Source organism: Ictidomys tridecemlineatus, chromosome 1 (genome assembly GCF_052094955.1).
Source record: "Ictidomys tridecemlineatus isolate mIctTri1 chromosome 1, mIctTri1.hap1, whole genome shotgun sequence".
NCBI classification, from domain to species: domain Eukaryota; kingdom Metazoa; phylum Chordata; class Mammalia; order Rodentia; family Sciuridae; genus Ictidomys; species Ictidomys tridecemlineatus.
Genome location: NC_135477.1, coordinates 74,610,652 through 74,623,354, shown reverse-complemented (window position 1 = coordinate 74,623,354; position 12,703 = coordinate 74,610,652). Strand labels below are relative to the sequence as shown.

General features: G+C 37.6%; 1 protein-coding gene across 1 annotated transcript in view; it reads right to left on the bottom strand.

Moving 5' to 3' along the window:
• Positions 1–12,330, bottom strand: part of Ptpn20 (protein tyrosine phosphatase non-receptor type 20) — a 101,491-nt gene extending 89,161 nt beyond the window's left edge. Inside the window, exon 1 of the mRNA XM_078042706.1 lies at positions 12,226–12,330. The gene's annotated coding sequence lies outside the window, so the exon portion shown is untranslated. The remainder of the gene's footprint in view (positions 1–12,225) is intronic.
• Positions 12,331–12,703: the final 373 nt, after the last annotated feature.

The following is a 12,703-nucleotide window of genomic DNA, read 5'->3' as shown; positions in this document are numbered from 1 at the left end:
TGGTTTATTAATCATTCTCTGTAACATGGATGCAAGAAGGTTGGGGTTGCCAAGGAATTCAGGAGAGTAAAGGTTGAGATGCTACCTCCAAAGTCACTGAGGTAGGTAAAAAGAAAAAGAAATAAAGGGATTAGGAATAATATAAGAAAAACTCAATACCGTTGATTTTTAAGCCATAAAAAATAAACTTCAGTAAAATTAAATACACAGAAAAATGGTATAAAATCAACAATGAGTTATTAATGAAAGCTTCAAAATTAATTAGTTGTCACCCACCAATCATAGATGAGAGCAGCCTACTACTCCTCATGTGTTAGCAGCAAGGATTGCTATAACCATCCTTTTGAACAGTAGATGATCTAAGGTTCCAAAAGCATCAGAACCTCATATCAACAATGCTTAGTCAACTTGCAATCCAGGGACTGACACAGTTACTATGAGACACACTCTGAGAAAATACTTTAAAAACACAATCAATTAAAACATATTTTTAAAGTGATTCCATAATCTGGAATTTAAGTGCCAACAAATAATCTTCTACTGTTCATTTAATGCATGATATAATTTTAGTATATTTGGCATAGTCCCTCCAACCAGCTGAATCTCAAGTCCATCTCCGTCTCTTAATTTCTCTGTCTGTCCCTAAGGCCTTTCTTCCCTCCCTCCCTATATTTCTCTCTCCTACAGAAGTATGCCAGTAACTACATAAGGGCTTAATTTCAAAATACACCGTGTATATATCCAATCAGTAGACCTTGACTTCATAACCCAAAGAACTACTGATTTATAAGGTACAGCTAAAGCATTCCTGTAACTGAGATCATGTCAGTCAGGAATGTACAAGTATCACATGTACAGACAAAAGTACACATAACAGGTATGTGGGCAGAAAAGATGGTGGAATGCAATGGACATTATTACCCTAGGTACATGTATGACTGCACATGTAGTGCAATGCTACAGCTACATTGTGTACAATCAGAGAAATGAAAAGTTGTGCTGTAATTGTGTACAATGGATCAAAGTGCATTTCTGCTGTCATATATACCTAAGTAAAATAAATAAATTTATTTTTTAAAAATGTACACATAACAGGACAATTATTGTTCTCTTTATAAAGGCCCACTTGCAAATAGAGCCCTTGGTTGACAGCCAGGAACCAGTCACCTATCCTGATATAAAACTTTCTCAAAATGTTAGGAGTTGGTCACTGTGCCTAGACTCTATAAACAATGTGGTTTATGTTAAACACCTGCTTTTCTTCTGAGTATGCAAAATCTCAGTTACACTAGCACTCTGTGCTTACATGACTAACCTCTGATTTTAACCCTGGACTCCCAGGCTCAAGTGATATTCCTTGGCAGACAACACTTCATATAAGTTTCCACAGCTTGTTGCTAGGGGAATTTATTGAGTCACAAATGACCCCACCAAGACAAGACCCTGGAAATCTTGTGTTTGGTTTCCCTTTGCTGATTTTGCTTATCCTTTTACTATAATAAATCTTAGCCATGAAAATAACTGTATGCTGAGTTCAATGACTATTCCTAGCCAATCGGGATTGTCCTGGAGAGCCTTGACAAAGTATGTTTTCACCTCTCGGAGGAGAGGCTATCTTCATGAACAGACTGTACTTAGTTATCTCATTCTGCCCGACAGTTCCCAGAGGATAAAAAGCCTGCACAGCATTGCCTGCACATCATCCCTGAGCCATTACAAAACAACTATATCTGCAAAGAAAATGTTTGTAATAATTTTGCAAAAAATTATTTTTTGAAAAAAAATTGTTTTAAGAAGTAAAAAGCTAATATTTTCTTTATATAAAAATTTCCAACAAAATTCAACTTATTCTGCTATTATGAAAAGAGGAACTCCAGTCATATACCCCGTGTTGTACAACCAATGAGTATATGTAATTAAGGTATAAAATAACAGACTCAATAAAAGATCATTAAGACAGGGCAGACCCCAAGTAAAGCATCATTGTCTCTTTAACCTTAGACTTATCTCTTTCCACCATGCCTATACTGCTTATTCCCCCAAGATTCTGACTCCTCTGAGATATAAACCTGATCACAGTAATCCCATAAAGGACCTCACTCATATGATATCCAGATATTCTTAAAAGTAGGACATTACTAGACTATAAAAGTAAAGAAATTAACTAATCAACTAAACATCTTTTAAAGTGACATCATAATCTTGAGGCTTCTGTTATTTAGGTGGCAAGGTAAGTAATCTTCTATTGTCTGTTCCATTCATGACATAAATTGCTTTAGCATATTTCCTCCAACAGATTTAAAAAAACTATCCTTAATCTTTAGTCACCTAATATGTAAAATAAAATATTTAAAACAGGACTATTAACAAAGTGGATCTTTTTCAGATAGGAAATTTTTAAACCATCTCCTTAAAACACCAAAGATCACTGGCTGTAATTATAATGCTCTTCTCTGAAATGATAACTATAGTCAGCTCCTTTAAAAAGCTCTGACTCAAGGGCTGGGGTTGTGGCTCAGTGGAAGAGCACTTTCCTAGCATGTGTGAGGCACTGGTTCAATCCTGAGTACCACATAAAATAAATAAATAAAATAAAAGTATTGTGCCCATCTACAACTAAAAAATTTCTTTAAAAAAATAATCTCTGACACAAAAAGAGGAAAAAAGGCACGTTTCTACTCCCCTATCCTTATTAGACATCTTTTTGTAAGAAGTTCACAGAGAAAAGAGAGACCCAAGATGGCTTTCAGCATCACTAATGGTTTAAACCCTGAGCTTATGCAGACTAGTCAAGAAAGAAAATTTTTCATATCTTAAACTGTTCCCTCTCTAGCTCCTCTTCCCACCTCCTCCCTCCTCTGTGGTCTCTCATTGTCAGGTATGAGGTCAAAAATGGAAAACCACTGCCCTATGATGAGTTAGTGATGGCTCAGCCTCCCACTTCTTAAAACAAAGCTGATTCTTTAAAAGATGACAAATGAACTCACGCTTTGGGGTGTCTTGCATTATTAGGAAGTGACTAAAGTTGCCCAGTGACTAAATCGAGACAAAGAAAAGGAAAAAACATCAGAGATGAAGATGAGGAGGCAAGCATCAGCCTCAATCAGTTCTTAAAAAGTAATTAGGAGGGTTGGAACATGGTGACCGGTGAAGAGGCAGCACATTCAATGCCTCCATGGTAAGGGGATCAGAGAGATTCATTAATACACCCACATGCGTCCTGCTGAGAAACTTCAAGCAAAATTCCACTGAAAGGAGACCGGCCTAGAACTAGTAAGTTTAATTGGAAGTGTCAGCTTGTCACAGACTACTGAATCTAGGCAACGCAGAGCAGGGGCACAGTCCCGGCGGTTGCTGCTAAATGGCGGCTGCCCACATGTTGCAGTGAACATAGGAGCAGGCGCTGCCTGCCTGGGCCGCAGCCGGCCGGGCTCTGGGAATCGCCGCTGGCCCCCGCCAAGTGGCCGCTGCCCACACGTTGCAGCGAACGTCGGAGCGGACACTGACCGCCTGGGCCCCCGCTGGCCCGATTCTGTGAACTGCCGCCGGTCGCTGCTCACACGTAGCAGCAAACTTAGGAACGGGCGCTGCTTGCCTGGGCCCACACCTGCCCGACTCTGTGAACTGCGGCTGGCCGCCACCAGACGGCCGCGGCCCACACGGTGCAGTGAGCTTAGGAGCGGGCGCTGTCTGCCTGGGCCCACGCTGGCCCGGCTCTGTAAGTGGCCGCCGGCTACAGCCAAACGCCCGCTGCCCACACGTGGCAGCAAACGAGGGGACGGTTGCTGCCAGCCCGGCCCCCGCCCGTCTGGCTCTGTGAACCGCCACCAGCCGCCACCAAGCGGCTGCTGCCTACACCCTTGCAGTGAGTGTGGGAGCGGGCGCTGCCAACCCGGCCCCCGCCGGCCTGACTCTGTGAACCTCCTCTGGCGGTTTGGAGCTGCAAAAGACCACCCCCCCATCTGCCAGCCCGGCGTTGCAAACGACCCCTGACCGGCTCTGTGAAAGGCCCCACCCACATGGCGAACAGCAGGAGTGGAGACCCGCCGAGTCCAGGAGGAAGAACTACTGCACAGTGATTGACTCCCGCCTACTGAGAGGAGAAACTTGGCCCGATGGGTATAGCTCCATCTACTGGAAGAGCAGTCAATCGAACTCTAGGACTGAATTTATAATTTTTTTTTTTGCTTTTTAAATTTTTTTAATCCATTTTATTTTATTTTATTCTATTTTTTAATTTCATTTTTCATTTCTATTAATATTTTTTCTTTAAATTCTTTTTAATTTTCTATTTTTTCTTTCCTTCTTTTCTTCTGTCTTTACATTTCTTTTCAATTTTCTTATTCCCCCTTCCTTGAATGCTACCTGCCTACTCTCATTCTCTTTAGTGACTTATTCCCTTCCCTTATAATACCTTTACTCCCAAGCATCAAATAAATTTATAAGAGTAAACAGTAACTCAGTAGTCAAACAGAACAAGAAGCAATATGAACATCATGAAAAAGCAAGGAAGAAAAGGAATGCAAACAATGCAGGGCAGCCTAAATATTCAGGAGGACCTAGAGTCATCAGAAAAATGATCATATAAAGAACTCATGGAATACCTTAGACAGATGGAACGGAACCTTAAAGAGGATACAAGACAGCAAATTCAAGCAGCGAAAGAACACATTGAGAATGAATTTCATAAACAGATAAAAGAAGAAGTTAAGCATCTTTATCAGGAGATAGAGATTATAAAAAAGAATCAAATAATGATCTTAGAAATGAAGGAAATTATAAAACAAATTAAAAACTCAAATGAGAGTATCATTAATAGAGTGGAGCAAGTAGAAGCCAGAACGTCAGATAATGAAGACAAAATATATCATCTTGAAAAGAGGCTAGCCATCTCAGATAGGCTGGTTAAAAATCATGAGAGAAGCATACAAGAGATATGTGATAATATAAAAAAAACAAACTTAAGAGTCATTGGGATAGAGGAAGGGATAGAGATTCAAACCAGGGGAATGAGTAATCTACTAGATGAAATAATTACAGAAAACTTTCCAGAAATAAAAAAGGAAACAGATTTACAAATTGTAGATGCATACAGGACACCGAGCATACAAAATCACAGTAGACCAATGCCAACACACATTGTTATGAAGATATCCAATATACAGAACAAAGAGAAAATATTAAAAGCTACAAGAGAAAAGAGAAAGATTACATTCAGGGGTAAACCAATACGGTTAACAAGGGACTTTTCAACTCAGACGCTGAAAGAGAGAAGATCCTGGAACAACATATTTCAAACACTGAAAGACAATGGATGCCAACCAAGAATTCTGTACCCAGCAAAATTAAGCTTCAGATACAACAACGAAATAAAAATCTTTCACGATAAACAAAAACTAAAAGAATTTGCAGCCAGAAAACCAGCATTGCAAAACATCTTGAGCAAAACACTTCATGAGGAAGAAATGAAAAACAATAACCTAAGCCAACAGTGGGAAGTACCTCAGTAAAGACAGACGGAGGGGGGAAAGCTAATCATGGAGAAACAAACGAAATTTAAAAAAAAAAGAGAGAGATAAATAATCAAACATGGCTGGAAGTACAAATCATATATCAATAGTAACTCTAAACATTAATGGTTTAAACACTCCAATAAAGTGACATAGGCTGGTAACATGGATTAAAAAAACAAATCCAACAATATGCTGCCTCCAGGAGACACATCTGAGTGGAAAAGACATACACAGGCTGAAGGTGAAAGGTTGGGAAAAAATATACCATGCACATGGTCCTCGCAAGCAAGCAGGGATGGCCATCCTCATATCGAATAAAATCGACTTCAAGACTAAATTAATCCAAACGGATAAGGAAGGACATTATATACTGTTAAAAGGAACCATTAAACAACAAGATATAACAATTATCAATATTTATGCACCAAATAATGGTGCTGTGACGTTCATAAAACAAACTCTCCTCAAGTTCAAGAATCAAATAGACCACAACACAATAATTATGGGTGACTTCAACACACCTCTCTCACCATTGGACAGATCCTCCAAGCAAAAGTTGAATAAAGAAACTATAGAACTCAATACCACAATCAATAACCTAGACTTAACTGACATATATAGAATATACCAACCATCATTGAATGGATATACTTTTTTCTCAGCAGCACATGGATCCTTCTCAAAAATAGACCATATATTATGCCATAGGGCAACCCTCAATAAATATAAAGGGGTGGAGATTATACCATGCATTTTATCTGATCACAATGGATTGAAACTGGAAATTAATGATAAAAGAAGGAAGGGAAAGTCCAATATCACATGGAAAATGAACAATATGTTACTGAATGATCAAGGGGTTACAGAAGACATAAAGGAGGAAATCAAAAAATTCTTAGAGATAAATGAAAATTCAGACACAACATATCGGAATCTATGGGACACAATGAAAGCAGTTTTAAGAGGGAAATTCATCGCCTGGAGGTCATTCCTCAAAAAAAGGAAAAACCAACAAATAAATGAGCTCATACTTCATCTCAAAGCCCTAGAAAAGGAAGAGCAAAACAACAGCAAATGTAGCAGAAAGCAAGAAATAATTAAAATCAGAGCAGAAATTAATGAAATTGAAACAAAAGAAACTATTGAAAAAATTAACAAAACTAAAAGTTGGTTCTTTGAAAAAATAAACAAGATTGACAGACCCTTAGCCATGCTAACGAAGAGAAGAAGAGAGAGAACTCATATTGCTAACATAAGGGATGAAAAAGGCAATATCACAACAGATGCTACAGAAATACAGAAGACAATTAGAAATTATTTTGAAAACCTATATTCCAATAAAATAGAAGATATAAAGACATCGATAAATTTCTTAAGACATATGATTTGCCCAGACTGAGTCAGGAGGACACACACGATTTGAACAGACCAATATCAATGGATGAAATTGAAGAAGCAATCAAAAGACTACCAACCAAGTAAAGCCCAGGAGCGGATGGGTATACAGCGGAGTTTTACAAAACCTTTAAAGAAGAATTCATACCAACACTTTTCAAGTTATTCCATTAAATAGAAAAAGAGGGACAACTTCCAAATTCATTCTATGAGGCCAACATCACATTGATCCCGAAACCAGACAAAGACACATCAAAGAAAGAAAACTACAGACCAATATCTCTGATGAACCTAGATGCAAAAATCCTCAATAAAATTCTGGTGAATCAGATACAAAGACACATCAAAAAAATTGTGCACCATGATCAAGTAGGATTCATCCCTGGGATGCAGGGATGGTTCAATATATGGAAATCAATAAATGTTATTCACCATATCAATAGACTTAAAGATAAGAACCATATAATCATCTCGATAGACGCAGAAAAAGCATTCAACAAAGTACAGCATCCCTTTATGTTCAAAACATTAGAAAAACTAGGGATAACAGGAACTTACCTTGATATTGTAAAAGCTATCTATGCTAAGCCCCAGGCTAGCATCATACTGAATGGAGAAAAATTGAAGGCATTCCCTCTAAAATCTGGAACAAGACAGGGATGCCCGCTATCACCACTTCTATTCAATATAGTTCTTGAAACACTGGCCAGAGCATTTAGACAAACGAAAGAAATTAAAGGCATAAAAATTGGAAAAGAAGAACTTAAATTATCACTATTTGCAGATGACATAATTATATACCTAGAAGACCCAAAAGGGTCTACAAAAAAACTACTAAACTAATAAATGAATTCAGCAAAGTGGCAGGATATAAAATCATCACGCACAAATCAAAGGCATTTCTGTATATCAGCAACAGAACTTCTGAAACGCAAATAAGTAAAAACACTCCATTCACAATATCCTCAAAAAAAATAAAATACTTAGGAATCAACCTAACAAAAGAGGTGAAAGACTTATACAATGAAAACTACAGAACCCTAAAAAGAGAAGTAGAAGATCCTAGAAGATGGAAAGATATACCCTGTTCATGGATAGGCAGAACTAACATCATCAAAATGGCGATATTACCAAAAGTCCTCTATAGGTTTAATGCAATGCCAATCAAAATTCCAATGGCATTGCTTGTAGAAATAGATAAAGCAATCATGAAATTCATATGGAAAAATAAAAGACCCAGAATAGCAAAAGCAATTCTAAGCAGGAAGTGTGAATCAGGTGGTATAGCAATACCAGATTTCAAACTATACTACAGAGCAATAGTAACAAAAACAGCATGGTACTGGTACCAAAACAGGCGGGTGGACCAATGGTACAGAATAGAGGATACAGAGACTAATCCACAAAGTTACAACTATCTTATATTTGATAAAGGGGCTAAAAGCATGCAATGGAGGAAGGATAGCATCTTCAACAAATGGTGTTGGGAAAACTGGAAATCCATATGCAACAAAATGAAACTGAATCCCTTCCTCTCACCATGCACAAAAGTTAGCTCAAAATGGATCAAGGACCTTGATATCAAATCAGAGACTCTGCGTATGATAGAAGAAAAAGTTGGCTACGATCTACATATTGTGGGGTCAGGCTCCAAATTCCTTAACAGGACACCCATAGCGCAAGAGTTAATAGCAAGAATAAACAAATGGGACTTACTTAAACTAAAAAGTTTTTTCACAGCAAGAGAAACAATAAGAGAAGTAAATCGGGAGCCTACATCATGGGAACAAATTTTTACTCCACACACTTCCAATAGAGCCTTAATATCCAGAGTATACTAAAGAACTCAAAAAATTAGACAATAAGACAACAAATAACCCAATCAACAAATGGGCCAAGGACCTGAACAGACACTTCTCAGAGGAGGACATACAATCAATCAAGAAATACATGAAAAAATGCTCACCATCTCTGGCAGTCAAAGAAATGTAAATCAAAACTACCCTAAGATACCATCTCACTCCAGTAAAATTGGCAGCCATTATGAAGTCAAACAACAACAAGTGCTGGAGAGGATGTGGGGAAAAGGGTACTCTTGTACATTGCTGGTGGGACTGCAAATTGGTTCAGCCAATTTGGAAAGCAGTATGGAGATTCCTGGGAAAGCTGGGAATGGAACCACAATTTGACCCAGTTATTGCCCTTCTCGGACTATTCCCTGAAGACCTTAAAAGAGTGTACTACAGGGATACTGCTACATCGATGTTCACAGCAGCACAATTCACAATAGCTAGACTGTGGAACCAACCCAGATGCCCTTCAATGGATGAATGGATTTAAAAAATGTGGCATTTATACACCATGGAGTATTATGCAGCACTAAAAAATGACAAAATCATGGAATTTGCAGGGAAATGGATGGCACTAGAGCAGATTATGCTTAGTGAAGCTAGCCAATCCCTATAAAACAAATACCAAATGTCTTCTTTGGTATAATGAGAGCAACTAAGAATAGAGCAGGGAGGAAGAGCAGGAAGAAAAGATTGACATTAAACAGAGACACGAGATGGGAGGGAAAGAGAGAGGAAAGGGGAATTGCATGGAAATGGAAAGAGACCCTCATTGTTATAAAAAACTACATAAAAGAGGTTGTGAGGGGAATTGGAAGAAAAAACAAGGAGCAAAATGAATTACAGTAGATGGGATAGAAAGAGAAGATGGCGGGGGAGGGGGATAGTAGAGGATAGGAAAGGTAGCTGAATACAACAGTTACTAGTATGGCATTATGTAAAAATGTGAATGTGTAACCGATGTGATTCTGCAATCTGTATTTGGGGTAAAAATGGGAGTTCATAACTCACTTGAAACTAATGTTTGAAATATGATATGTCAAGAGCTCTGTAAGGTTTTGAACAACCAATAAAAAAAAGTAATTAGGAAGTCTCAAAGATAATGGCTTCCAATCCCAATATTTTATTCAGTCACCAACAACCAAGGATGAACATAGTTGCCTAGCACCTTCCATGCACTGAGTTACAATATATGTCTTTCAGAAGTGTGATCACAGCTCTTAGCTATGAACAGTAAAATCTTACATCAATTCAGCCAGCTTTGTGTTAGAGATGAAGACAGAGATGAATGCAATATCCTTTGCCTCCAAGGATCTCTGTTTCATGGATACCTGGCAAAGCAGCTCACTGATTCTTAATGATTCGTATAATATCAACAGATGCAGAGAAAAGCATTTGACAAATCCCATTCCTGATTTTAAGAAAAGCTCAGAAAACTCGACTAAAGGGGAATCTCCTCAACTTATTAAAGGATATCTAAAAAAAAAAAAAAGTAATCGAATAGAGGAGAAACTAGAGTTTAGGGCAAGGATGTCCTCTCTCTTACTACTCCTGTTCAACATCATATTAGAAGTTCTAGATATTGCAATAAAACAAGAAAAAGAAAATAATATGGATCTGGAAGAAAAAAGGAAACTATCTTATTTCTCACATGACTTGATTATTTGTATAAAATGTCCCAAAGAATAAGCAACAATAAAAACTCCTGTAACTACTAACCAATGGTAATAAGGCTTTAGAATACAAAGTTAATAAAAGTCAATTCCTTTCCTATAAAACAGTAATTAACTTTGGAAATTAAAAACAAAATATCACTTACATTAGATTCCCCTAAAATGAAATGCATAGCTAAATATGTAACATATATACAGGATCTATATGAGAAACTCTATGAAATGATGAAGAAAAAGCAAAGCAGATGGATATCAGGGATACTGTATCATATTCATGGATAGAGACTCAAAATAATTAAGATCTCAATTCTTTTCAATGTGATCTATAGAGTCAATGCAATCCTCCCAAACACCCTAGCTAGTACTCATAGATATCACAAACTCATTCAAAAGTTTATAAGGAAAGGTAAATGACCCAGAACCAACAAAATACAAAAGAACAAAAAAATGTAAGACTATTAGTATCTGATTTCAATACTTACTATAAAGTTACAATAATAAAGACCACATATTACAATTGAAAGAATAGACAGATCAATGGAACAGAATTATAGAGGCCCTTAAGAGACTCTCACAAACATGGTCAACTGATCTTTAATAAGGAAGCAAAGCAATTCAAAGGGGAGTGAATATTCTTTTCCAACAAATAGTAGTGGAATAATTAGGCATCTACTTGCAAAAAAATCATCATATTTCTTATTTTAAAAAAACTAATTCAAAATGGATCACAGACCTAAAGGTGTAGCACAAAAACTTATTATAAAACTTTTTAAAAATATAACTATATTGGTATCCACAGACTGCTACAGTACCATAGATGGGTGGCTTAAAAGAAATGTATTTTCTCACCATTCTGGAAGCTATAAGTCTTAAATCGTGGCAACAGAGGAGCCATGCTCTCTCTGAAGGTTCTAGAAAGGATTTCTTCCTGTCTCTTCCAATACACACACACACAATTCCATTTCCCTAGTTAATTTTCCCACTCTCCAGAAGGATTACATTACTGGTCTCTCCTCCAGCAACACTTCTCCTGTTCCATGTTATCCTCCACTCATAATCTAGGACTTCCCACAGAAAGACCTCCCTCTACCACCCACCTGACTCACAACTGTTGTCTGGGTTTCCCCTCTATCTAAACAGAATGTGTCCCACACGATTGAAAATCAAGGACCCAATGGTTCTGAGGTCTTTTCCCCTCTCAAATGTTCAAAGATAAATGTTCCCCTCTTTCATCTGCATCATTTTCCTCTTCCTGTAGTTCTATCATATTGGCATACAAACATATTCTAGTTTCTCCTATTTAAAAAAAAATACAATTTCCTAAAGGCCCCTCTTCCACTAAAATCATTCTTATTAAACTGATTAAAATCCTCCAAATTGTCAAAAACATCTTATACAGTAGTGTTCCGTCCAGGTGACCACCACACTTTCCCCCCCCTTTTTTTTTTCTGCTACTCCTCTTCTTTATGGATCTCTCAGGCAGTTTCATCCAGTCCCTAAGTTTCAATACTATCTATATGGTGATGATTTCTTTTTTATTGACTTTTTTAATGATTTTTAAAAAATGACAGCGGAATGCATTACAATTCTTATTACACGTATACAGCACAATTTTTCATATCTCTGGTTGTATATAAATATGTTGACACCAATTCATGTCTTCACACATGTACTTTGGATGATGATGTCCATCACATTCCACCATCCTTGCTAATCCCCTGCCCCCTTCCTTTCCCTCCCATCCCTCTGCCCTATCTAGAATTCATCAATTCCTCCCATGCTTCCCCTTCTTACCCCACGAGTCAGTCTCCTTATATCAGAGAAAACTTTCAGCATTTGTTTTTTGGGGATTGGCCAACTTCACTTAAGATACCATCTCACTCCAGTCAGAATGGCAGCTATTATGAAGATAAAAAACAATAATGGTTATCGACGATGTGGGGGAAAAGGTACACTCATACATTGCTGGTGGGACTGCAAATTGGTGCAGCCAATATAAAAAGCAGAATGGAGTGGGAATCTGGGAATGGAACCATCATTTGACCTAGCTATCCCTCTCCTCGGACTATACCCTAAAGACTTAAAAACAGCATACTACAGCGACACAGCCACATCAATGTTAATAACAGCACAATTCACAAATGTCAAACTTTGGGGCCAAACTAGATGCCCTTCAGTGGATGAATGGATATTAAAAATGTGTCATATATACACAATGGAATTTTACTCAGCAATAAAAGAGAATAAAACCATGGCATTTGCAGGTAAATGA